This window comes from Rhinopithecus bieti, unplaced genomic scaffold (genome assembly GCF_001698545.2).
Source record: "Rhinopithecus bieti isolate Rb0 unplaced genomic scaffold, ASM169854v2 scaffold_3316, whole genome shotgun sequence".
In the NCBI taxonomy this organism is placed as follows: Eukaryota; Metazoa; Chordata; class Mammalia; order Primates; family Cercopithecidae; genus Rhinopithecus; species Rhinopithecus bieti.
Genome location: NW_016804424.1, coordinates 422,208 through 433,914, shown reverse-complemented (window position 1 = coordinate 433,914; position 11,707 = coordinate 422,208). Strand labels below are relative to the sequence as shown.

At 34.3% G+C, this 11,707-nt stretch overlaps 1 pseudogene across 1 annotated transcript in view; it reads left to right on the top strand.

The window, feature by feature from the left end:
* Positions 1–8,189: 8,189 nt before the first annotated feature.
* LOC108527092 (phosphoserine aminotransferase pseudogene) overlaps positions 8,190–11,707 on the top strand; it is a 34,003-nt pseudogene continuing 30,485 nt past the window's right edge. Inside the window, exon 1 of the transcript XR_001884690.1 lies at positions 8,190–8,260. The product of XR_001884690.1 is annotated as a phosphoserine aminotransferase pseudogene (transcript). The remainder of the gene's footprint in view (positions 8,261–11,707) is intronic.

The window sequence follows — 11,707 nt, the reverse complement described above, 5'->3', positions numbered from 1 at the left end:
TCAGAGGTAAACGAGTCATGTAAAGGATTTATGAGTTTATGTGTAATCATAAAATATGAGCCTGGAGATACTCTTACTCCCTTAACTGTGATTTTAATAACAAGAGCTAAAACTTAAAAGGACTGCAGACTATTGTACCAAGCCCTGCTCTAAACAATGTTATAGATATTAATACATTTAATTCTCATAACCTTCTTAGGAAGTTGTTAATACCATTCCCACTTTATAGATTAGGAGACTGAGGCACAGCCTAATGTCACACAGCTGGAAAGCAGTAGAGTGAGACTGAAAACATGGCAGTCAGGTGCCAGAGTCCATGTGCTTAACTAATTATGTTACACTCTTCCTATGTACATGGGGAAAATGGAGTGGAAGGGATAGTTATGAACTAGTTGTTTGTCTAGAAGCTTCAGAATTTTGTTTTGTTGTTTTCATTTTTTAAACATCAGATGATGTAATTACTCCTTTCTTCTCTATTGGATTTCTCCTCAAATTATTGCTGTTGTTTTAAAATAAGGTCCAGAGCTCCTAACACAGAGAATCCATGGAAATTACCCTCAGCTTGCTGGTACTGGGTATGGCTCTGACTTAGAATTATGTATAGAGCTTGACAGAATATGCATTGGCACATTGTGTTTCTACTCATAAATCTTGGCCTTCCACTTTTCTGGCTTGAATTAAATTATCCAATGAATATTTTTATTCTCCTGATGGTCTCTACAAGTGGATTTATAGGTACTTAGGAAATACAGAATTATTATGAATCAGAAATTGTAGTACTCTAGGTTATAAGTTCTGTGAGGGCAGATAATGTGTTTGTCTCAGCACTTTGTCTCCTACTGCAATGCCTGAGATCTAATAGATGTTCAATAATATTATTATTATTAAATAAATGAATTAATAAATGATAGGTAAGATTTGATAAAACCTACTTGATTTGAATTTGCTTATCCTGACACTATTGCTCTGAATACTCTCTGTTCTAAGTCAAATTCATTTCACCTTCCATCACTGTTAAGTTTCTAAGCTGATCAGCATTCTGTGGTTCTCTGCCAGACATGATCCAACTTATCATGCCTCACAGCTTCTGGAATTAAACATAGAATCAAATTTCTATTGTATTCACCTTTTTATAATTGCAAAGTATTTTTTCATTATATTGAATCACTGTTTACTATCTGCTTATAATAGAAATAAAACTATTTAATAATCATGCTGCATTTTAAACATAGTTTTCCCTCACAACAAAGTTCTACCTTTGGAGAATAAGTTATTCTCTAAGCTTTGAAAGAATATATACATATATATATATACACACACACACACACACACATACATACATACACACACACATATAATTATATATAACAAAATTTTAAGCTAAGTGCTCAAGACTGTTTTCTTCATTTATATAATTTTCATATGACAAACAATATAAAGTACTTAAAAGTCTATAAAACATTCATTGTACCATTAAATTGGCATACATTCGTGAAAGTTTACCTTTCATTGCAATGATATGTCAATGTAAGACGATGTGATACGCAGCTGCTACAGAGATTGTACTCCATGGCATGAATTTGTTGGAGATCATAAAGATTTAAAATGACAAGCTAATTCTAATAAAATATGTGCATAAGACAGTAAAATGAAGTGAACTAAATATATATTTGTTATAAAGAACAATTCCTTGAACAATATAAAACAAGCTTAGAAGAGCAGTATTTTAAACACGAGTGTATTTATAACCAAGAAACTTCATGAGAACATGGTATGAAGTGATACAATGATTCAAAATATGGAGCAGGAGTGACACCAGATCCATGGAGTAGATCTAGAAGTTGGATACACTTTTCACAGGACCCAAGAACAGCTTTCCAGTTGTTATGATGCTTTGTCTTTCTAAAGGGAAATCCAAATTTTACATAAAAATGAATACCTCAAGGCCAGACACAGTGGCTCATGCCTGTAAACCCAGCAATTTGGGAGATTAAGGTGGGCGGATCACTTAAGTTCACAAGTTCGAGACCAGACTGGGCAATATGGCAAAAGCCTGTCTCTGCAAAAATAAAAATAAAAAATTAGCCAGACATGATGGTGCATGCCTGTAGTTCCAGCTACTTGGGAGGCTGAGGTGGGAGGATGATGTGAGCCCAGGAGGTGGAGGTTCCAGTGAGCTGAGATCATGCCACTGCACTACCCAGCCTGAGCAATAGAGCCAGACCTTATCATATGTATATGTGTATGTACATGTATATGTATATACCTCAAACCAACTATAAAGAAAAATTCCCATCTGAGGAATAAAGTAAAACCAAACATTGATTCTAGTATAGGAAGTCTTAGACTGGCATACAGAACAAGAAACCAGAGTGCCTAAAATCTCGAGAAGATACTAGTAAGTATTTGTAATGGAAAAATTTTAAATAATGTGTATGATTTTTAGATAATTGCAAGAAAATTTTAAAGGTAACAAAAGAATGAAAATAGTAGAAACATGTCATTTTAGTATTGTGGACCATTGCTAGTTACAACTCTCACCTTTTTCAAACTTAAAATTATAACATAAGACATTTATTGGCCGGCCGCGGTGGCTCAAGCCTGTAATCCCAGCACTTTGGGAGGCCGAGACGGGCGGATCACAAGGTCAGGAGATTGAGACCATCCTGGCTAACACGGTGAAACCCCGTCTCTACTAAAAATACAAAAAACTAGCCGGGGGCGGTGGCGGGCGTCTGTAGTCCCAGCTACTCAGGAGCTGAGGCAGGAGAATGGCGGGAACCCGGGAGGCGGAGCTTGCAGTGAGCTGAGATCCGGCCACTGCACTCCAGCCTGGGCGACAGAGCAAGACTCCGCCTCCAGAAAAAAAAAAAACACTTTTATTGAGATCCATGTCCTGGCAGACAGACTTAGCAAGAAGGTTAACCATTGACATTTTATTGACACTAAAATTCCCCCAAATCTGCCTTGTCCTATTGTGAACCATTTTCCCTTTATTATGTCCTCTGAAAGCACTTGCATCTGCTCTTCTTCCAATTTGTTTTCTCTCCTTACTTCCAAAACCGCACCCTAAGGCAAAAAACTGTGTTCATGATCCCCTCTGTTATTATAATAGAATGGGTAGGTGCTGTTATGTCCACAGAAATACTTCAGTTTCTCATTACATCCCTGAAGGATTGCAGACATATTTTCCATTAGTTGCCAGCATACTTTTTATAAAACTTCTTGGTTATCTAATCCCGGACCGTTTAATAAATTCTTTCATGAATAAATGAAAAATGAACTGAATCGCTATGTGCTGAATAAAAGGTAGTATGTCAACAGATACTTCACTGCCTTAAAATTCAATACAATTCTTTCTGTAACTATTTTAAGTGGAGGGGGCATTAAAACTTTGATCACAGATCTGCAAACTGTATTTAATCAGGAAAGTTATAATTATTCACTTTTTCAAATTATCTCAAAATTACACCTATCTGATCTGCAAAAAAAACCCAATATTGATTCAGAAGGAACTTCCTGGATACAACATACTGTCCTAATAAGTTAAAAGGGATGTATTCTTGGTTTTTTTTTTTTTTTTTTTTTTTGGTTTTCAACTTTATAACCAAGAAACTTTATGAGAAGATAGCATGAAGTGATACAATGATTGAAAATATGGAGCAGGAGCGACACCAGATCCATGACTCTGGAAGAGCTACTGAACTTCTCTGGTGACTCTTTATTTTAAAATGACAAAACTGATAGTACCCATTTGATAAGCTCAAAGAAAGAACTCAATGAATTTATATGTGTAACGTGCTTTTTACATTCCATTTCTGGCGTATACTAATTGCTGTATAAACCTTTACTGTCCTAAAGATTCCAATAATAGTTCTCCAACCCAAAAATAAATACTGCAATTGCAGAAATTATTTTAATATGACAAATGTAAATATATATGCACTGCATGCACATATATTATACATGCATATATGTATATAAATAGAAGCCATTTGTAAAGATTTCCTATGAAGACTACAGGATATGAGTCACATATATGTACTTTTTTTCAATGTAACAAATATCTCTTACTGTTTTCTCCATTTACTCCCTATGCTGGATAATCTAAGGACATATCTCTTCAACTTTATCAAATAGGGGTTACCAATGGGAGAGCCTTGATAGATTATATCTGTAAAGATGGCCCCATCTAGCTGAGGGCAGAGTTTCAATGTCTGAACTGATTTCCCCAGGCAGGACTCACTGGATATGAAGTTTCACTGAAATTCACACCCAATAGCAAAGTGCAGGGAGGCTCACAATTAACCACAATATGTTCAGTCCTTCAGATGAGCTTTTTATAGAGACAACTGTACTTAACCTGCATGTTCCTGCTGTATGCACCAGTGATTCATGTTAGTTAAAAATAGAATCTAGGGAACACGAATATAGCCTAATAACTGAAGGAATTTCATATTTCTTTGTGTTGTTTGAGTATATTGACACAGTTGGAAAAATATTGCTCACAGGTGTCAAGCCAAAAGACATAATTCCTGGTCACAAGGATACATGTAAAGGTGTGCTTATTCCAGTGGGGAAAAAAATAGAGTGAATACCATGTCACTGCTCATAAGTCCAATCTTGAACAGAGTTAGAAATGATTAAGAAAGTCTATTTTCCCTCATTTAATTATTTACTGGAATGTTTAAGGCTATTGTTTTTCCAAAATAATAATTTTATTGATATCAATTTAAAAAGTATTATATTTACAAAAATATCATTTATAGTTTATATATTTTTTCCTTTATTGGAAGGTGGGGATTACATTTTTTGATCAAGTGCATCTTGTGCTATGATAAGTATATTACATACATATTCTTCGTTCATGCTTATAACAAATAAGTACTATTGTATTTTCCAGCTTTACAGATGAGGAAACTGAAGGTCTTTAAGTACTGTCCGGTATAAGCAGTTTCAGGACTGAGGCAGGAATTTTAACCAATTCTGTTCCATTCTAAAATCTATGCCCTTAGGCTACACTACGCAGTTGTTCTACCTGACATGAATATTTTGAAATTATGTTTTTGTTTTTTTCAACAGGCTGTTTTGACAAAGTACTAAATAAGGAGTAGTGCTTTTCCAGCTTCCCTTCGAGTGACTCATGCCACTATATATATTTTTTATTATTCTATTTCCATTAATGTTTCAGTTTTCCTTTAAGTGGCTCCACCACTATATTTTTTATTTTTCTGCTTCCATCATTTCTCTATTTCATCTTTTGAATTCAGGGATGTTATTACTTAAGCAAAGATACCAATGGAATCATAAGTACAAAAGATGTGTATGGCCAGATGTGTGGCTACTAAGTGCCAATTATAGCATCAAGATACCCTACCATGGTGCTTTTAGGAAACCTATTTCAAAACATTTTTTCCTTTCTTATTCAAGAAAGCTATGTTTTTATAGTGTATGAGAAATTTTGCTGAAATAACCGGGAGACTATGAGGAGCCACTTCAAGAATAGTAAGTTCTTCTACCCAAACAGCTGTCTCTTGTCAAAGAAGGAGCACCTCCAAGAAGATGGGACAAAATATGCTACTTTTAAAACTCCACAATGTAAGCACCAAGACCTCATTCCCACAGGTAAATCCTGAGACACTTAATACTCAAATAAGAAAAATACAGTAGTCAGTTCTCATTATTAAACTGAGTTTTTAAAAGATTTAAATATACTAAAACCAATGTTATGGGTTTTCAAAGCCACGGGGTTTAAACACTATCAATGGAAAATAATATAACATAAGATATTCTTTAGAATCAAAGACTCTGTGGGCAATATTTGTGAAATCTGGAATTAAGGATCAAAACAACACCTATAGAACTATGAAGCTCACTTGATAAGCACTCGTCATCAGTTTTCAAGTTTCTATATGAATTGAAAGTATAATTACTTTGGAAATAGGAGGGAGACTATTTCAGAGTATTAAAATTAATCCTGTCTTTCATTAATTAATTAAAATTAATCCTGTCTCTGAGTCTATGAAAGCAGGAACCTTGTCTCATTAATCATTCCACCCCTAGTACCTTTTGTTATGTATGACTGATGTGGGTGCTTAAAATATATTGGGAAAAGGAATCAGTGAAATAATAAATGAGTAACTTGATAGTAGCCACAGGCAGAAAACACCACATGATTCCAACATAGGATAAAAGACTAAGAAGAAAGCTGAGTAGAATACAAAATAAATAGCTATTTTTCCAATTTCTCTTCTACTGTTTCCGATGATCTACAAACCTAAATGAAAGCTTGGGTGTTGGTGAAAGTTGTTAGTACTTATGTCCTATGTTCAAACCCCAGAAAAGTTTTCTCTCTGTCAAATTGTGGTTTTTCTCTTCTGTATTTTCCTCGTTGGTCATTTTCCCATTCTTCTTAATGTCATATCGAATGTAAAGTATATGTTGCAATATTCCTAAATTCTCTGACCTAACAATCTTGTACTATTAAAAAAATGGAACGTTGTAAAGATCACACCAAGGCAAAGAACATCAGCCATCATAGGATCTCTCCCTTAAATATGCACTTAAATTTCTTAATTAATAAATATAAGTCACCAGTTGTCATCAAGTAGTCTTATTCTGAAGGGAAAAACGCTGTAAATTGATCAGTTAAGTAATTCATCAACTCCTCCACATGAAGGCCCTAGAACCCTACCTCAACAATTCGTTGTGTCAATTTACTACACATTCTCAGATAAGTTGTATTCCTGCAAAATCGCGTAGTAAAACCCCAAATGATTTTTCTTTATATAAATTATATAGAAAAACTAAAGGAATTATGACACTAAACCTACACATTGTTAACGAAACTTAGTGATGTGATTAGACCACAGTGTTCTTTTCATTAGTAACCTACAGGGAAACAGAAAAGTTGAAACTAGAAGAACCGCTTCAATAAAACCTAGAAATGTGATTAGTGCTTTATACAACGCTAACAATTTTTGTAGAGTAATATTTAGAATTTAGAATTCAATTCAAAGTAGTTTTACAATTCAGTCCTTGCAATGAATAAGCTTTTGTTTTGAGGATTCAAAAATGCGTAAGAAACACTTTCTTGATCCTAAGAGCTGACCAGTTAATTTTGGAAGAAGAATAACATGCACATAGTATGACTATGAAGCAGAAAGTACATTTCAGAAAAGAAATATTAAATATTGTAGGAATAAAAGAAGAAAAGCTTCTATCTAGTTGGGAAGATTATTAGATATTTTAAGACAATTTTTCTATGTTGAACAGACAGAGATGCAGAGTATTGGAGAGTCTAATTTCATCACTGTGCAAATATTTAGTTTGTACTTATAAAATGACAGATAAACACATTTGGTGCAATACATACTACTTTCTACAGTGATTACTATGTAACAGGCATTCCCTGAAGAACTGTACACAGATAGTTTAATCCATTCAATAGCAATATGAAGTTAAGTTTTGAGATACTCTGTTATTCCAATGACAAAAATGGGTTAGACCTGGGTAGCCTCACTCCATAAAACTTGTTCTTAAATACTTAGTCACCCCAGTGGTGATGCAATATGCCCATGTAAAAAACCTGCACACATATCCCCTACATCTAAAATTAAAAAAAATACTGCATCACATTCCTCTCACTTTTTATAACTGTCTGATAGGGAGAATAGTGTGAAAAGTATGTCCATTAACAGAAACATAGATGTCAAAATGAACTATTCTGGGCAGAGAAAATGGGGAGTTCATATTTCTGTATTTCAGATTACAAGATTTGATATGATATTCATGAAGTTGGTTTAAAGAGTTGGAGAAAAATGTAATCTTGATTTGGAAAATAACTTCATAGAGCTGAGTTTGGAATAAATAAGGTCAAAGCAGGGACAAAGTTGGAGGAGGAGAGGGTAAAGAACAAATTTCTCTCTTCACTTGGAAAAGAAAGGTGAAGCAAAGTTACTACTGTGTCATAAGAGCTTTCAACTTCTCACCTGTCCATCACACACTGCCAGGCTTTATATCTGGCCTGCAGAAAACTTGAAAATATTTGCAAATTAGGTTGGAAATAAAAGTAACATTTTCTGTATGTATTTAATTCATGCCGTGGATTTTACCAACTCTACTTTCTTGAATACACATCGTTTTATTTTCTCCTTTTTAGAAATGAAGAACCTCACACATCCCCACATCCCAGAGATGGGGAAACGAGGAGTCAACTTCAGATTTGTCTAGTTTGGAATTGGTTTAAATTTTTCAAACGGTATGTTAGAGACATTTGCCTTTTGTTTATCAACTTGCTTTTAAAGTAGTTTAGTTTTTATTATTGTGATTGAAATGACTTTGTTTGAAGGAGTGAGAAGACTTTTTAACATGAAGTAATGGTCTGACATTCTTACGGTCATACTCATCTGATCATGAAACACAGTTTATGTAGGGAAAAGCAAAACCCAACATGAAAACTGGAGTTCTTGTTTAAACTAATGATAACCCCATTTAAACAAAATGAACCAAGTAGTTGGCAATCTATGTAGTTATTGAGATATTTTTGAAATACCAGCATGAGTATTTGTCCTAGGTAAGCATCATCTATCCATCAAAAAATAAAAAGGAGCCGAGACTAACACACACACACACACACGTACATTCACACAATTTCTGCCTTAGTAATTGGACAAAAGTTTGTTCTGTTTAAGATTTTGTTTTGTTTTTTCTCTTTATTGTGTATGAAGAAGTTCCTTTTGTCATGTGGGACTTTGGGACTTATTCTAGACAAAACTCACCTCATTAGAACCCTGAGGAAATAGATTTAAATCTTCTCTTAAGGGTAATCAGTGAGGTCAAGAAGCCTGTTAATTTAGGTACATAGAATATCATGGCCTGATAGATGAGCTATCTGTTCCACCTTCCAACTTTCTAAATTCCAGGACATCAGAAGCAGGTCATGCATTTTCAGAGGAAGGGGTGGGGAAGTGGTATTTCCTCTTTTGTAAGAGAAAAAGGAAATCTATTCATTTAGGGTGTATGGGTTTGATCTTGATCCTTCTGATGTAGAGTTGTCATTTGTTTGTTAGATAGGCAAGAAAGTTGTGCACTGACCCAAAGGAAAGCATAACGTCTGAATTATGACCCTGCTCTTCCTACCAGCAGCCACATAAAAGAACCTTCTGCATTAGTAGCTATTCAAGTTGACAAGGAAAGTTTGAAGTGGAATGTGATAGAATGCCGTAATATAAAAGATGGAAGAAAGAGAAAAAACAGATAGCACTTTATTCTCTATTAAGAGTTCTCACATATAGGAGAGGTTGAAGAAAGAATAACAATGTAAAAGTTGATATCAAAGGTGTACTCAATTCTGACTTTTATTCTAGCCATTCACCCGTTTGTACTGCATTTCATCTCTTAAGGTTTTTTTCTGTAGTTTTCATAATAAATCTGACGCATTTTAGAAATCCAGTTTAAAAAGGAGAGACTAGAATTGAAGCTCTCTCTTTCCTAACAGTTTTTTGGTTGTTAATGCCTCACTAAAATACTACTATTTCCTGTTCCAGTTCAAATTGATTTTGATGTTTCATTCTGATGTCTTCAACATTTTTGATTCATTATAATGTACAGATAATGTTGATATGGTATGATTGTAAAACACCAATAGGCAAAGGGCATTAAATGATCTATTTTTAAAATAAAAATGTCATTTTCTATAGTATGAACTCTATCTATATGAAATAACCTATCTAGTCATGACACACAGTGAAAATCAATAGAATATGAAAGTACTAGTTATGATATGTAATATGTTTACAACACATGTAACATCCCATGTGCTTGAGTGAATTGAACTTTGGTGCTTCATCAAGCTTGGCTGACATGAGATGAAATATTGCAAGATAAGATACTTTTAAAAAAGATCCAGCACTCCAGCTGCATTATTTAAATATTTTTGGCAATTCTGCATTTCAATTTTAAAACACCTTTTGCCTTTGTTAGGATTTTAGATCTTTAAAACTATAATGTGACATGACTATTGCTGCGGGAATAGGAAGAAACATTAATCTGCATGTTATTATTGCTTGCAGATGTTCATTTCTGTGCTCCTTAAATGAATGCAAATTTTGTCATTTTTTTTTCTGAAAAGGCACTTCATTTTACATGTTACATCATAGATGATATGATAATTTACATTTCATATTATATATAATAGAAAAATATTCTATCAGATTCTATTAAAATATAGCTGAGTGATAAGTCAGAAGCTCAAATTAGATGTTCAAAAATGTGTTCGAGTAAATAAAGGTCTTTTTTCTATTAGTTAGGAATTTTACATTTGCAAGTTATAAAATATAATAATACTGATTCAAAGCCCCAGAAAGGCAGTGGGATTTATTGACTTTATAAATCTCTGAAGTACCAAAGTTTACCTTCACACATGGTTGTATCAAAAATGTCATTAAGACTCTGTTTTTTGTTGATTTGTTTTTGGTTTTGTGTCTACCACCACCACCCAACCCCATCTGCATCCCTTGCCCTTGTTTTTCTCCAGGTTAGTCTTATTTTCAGGTAGGTCCTTTCCTTCTAATGACCCTAACAGTGCCCAACTTTCTTCTTGCTACCTAATTCATCAAGGCAGAGGAAAATCTCCCTTGTACAATAGTTACCAAAAATGTCACCAGTTAAATTTCATTACCAAGGCAGGAATTCTGAGGTTACTTCTAGGTCTCAAAAGTGAAGTTGTCCTACGTAAAGATGTGGATTAAGAGTGAGGAAGAGGTGGTTTCCTAAAGCAAAATACAAGCCTTATTTGTACAACATGTATACACTACATAAGCTCACCTGAGATAAATATATTTTCTTTGGTATGTTTCAGTAGTGGAACTTCACCAGCATTAGAATTCTGCAAGTGGTGTCTAAACTATTTCTAATGGTCACTTATAATTTTGAAGGCTAATATTTTGGCATTTTAATACTCTAATTTTATTTAATTTAAAGGAGTATCATTAACAACATTATCTGAAGAATATTTATTTCATTGCAAACCAGAAATCCATATCAAAAATCCATTGAATTTTCTAACAATCAAATTCATCTAATAAATGAAGTTGGTGCCAATAAGTGATGACAATATGCTTGAGTTGTTTTTCTAGGAGAAGGAATTTTTTTTGAGGTTAGTACATACATAGAAACTTGTCCGTTCTCTCACGAGTAGTTCATATGTGCAAGACACTTGGCTAGTCAGGGTGAGATACAATCTGTGATCACTATGCCAAAAAAAGCCAACTGGCCCACACAGAGATCAAACCTCTGACCTCAACCTCATTTTCTGTAGATTCAAATCAACTGTGCTTACTAGCTACAGACATACATGAGTGTCAGTAAATATCCCAGATTTCCTGACATAGGATCCTTCCCTACCAAGCCACAGAAGAGCTTAGTGAACCCAAACTGATGACTCATCCAGAAGCAGCCATGCAAATCTTGACTTCCTGAGGAAGGAACCAGAACAGCAGGCCAAACAATCCTTAGAAGCTGATAAGGCTTAAATCAGCACCTTCTCCATTTTCCAGCACTCTCCTCTGACTTCTCTGCCTTGGCATACTGACGTATTATACAACAGTTACATAATTTCTCAGGAAATAGAGCCCAGACCCAGATGCTCTCTGAAGAATTTGCATTACTATCATTTTGTTGTTATAAGCTTGAATTGTTCTTAAAA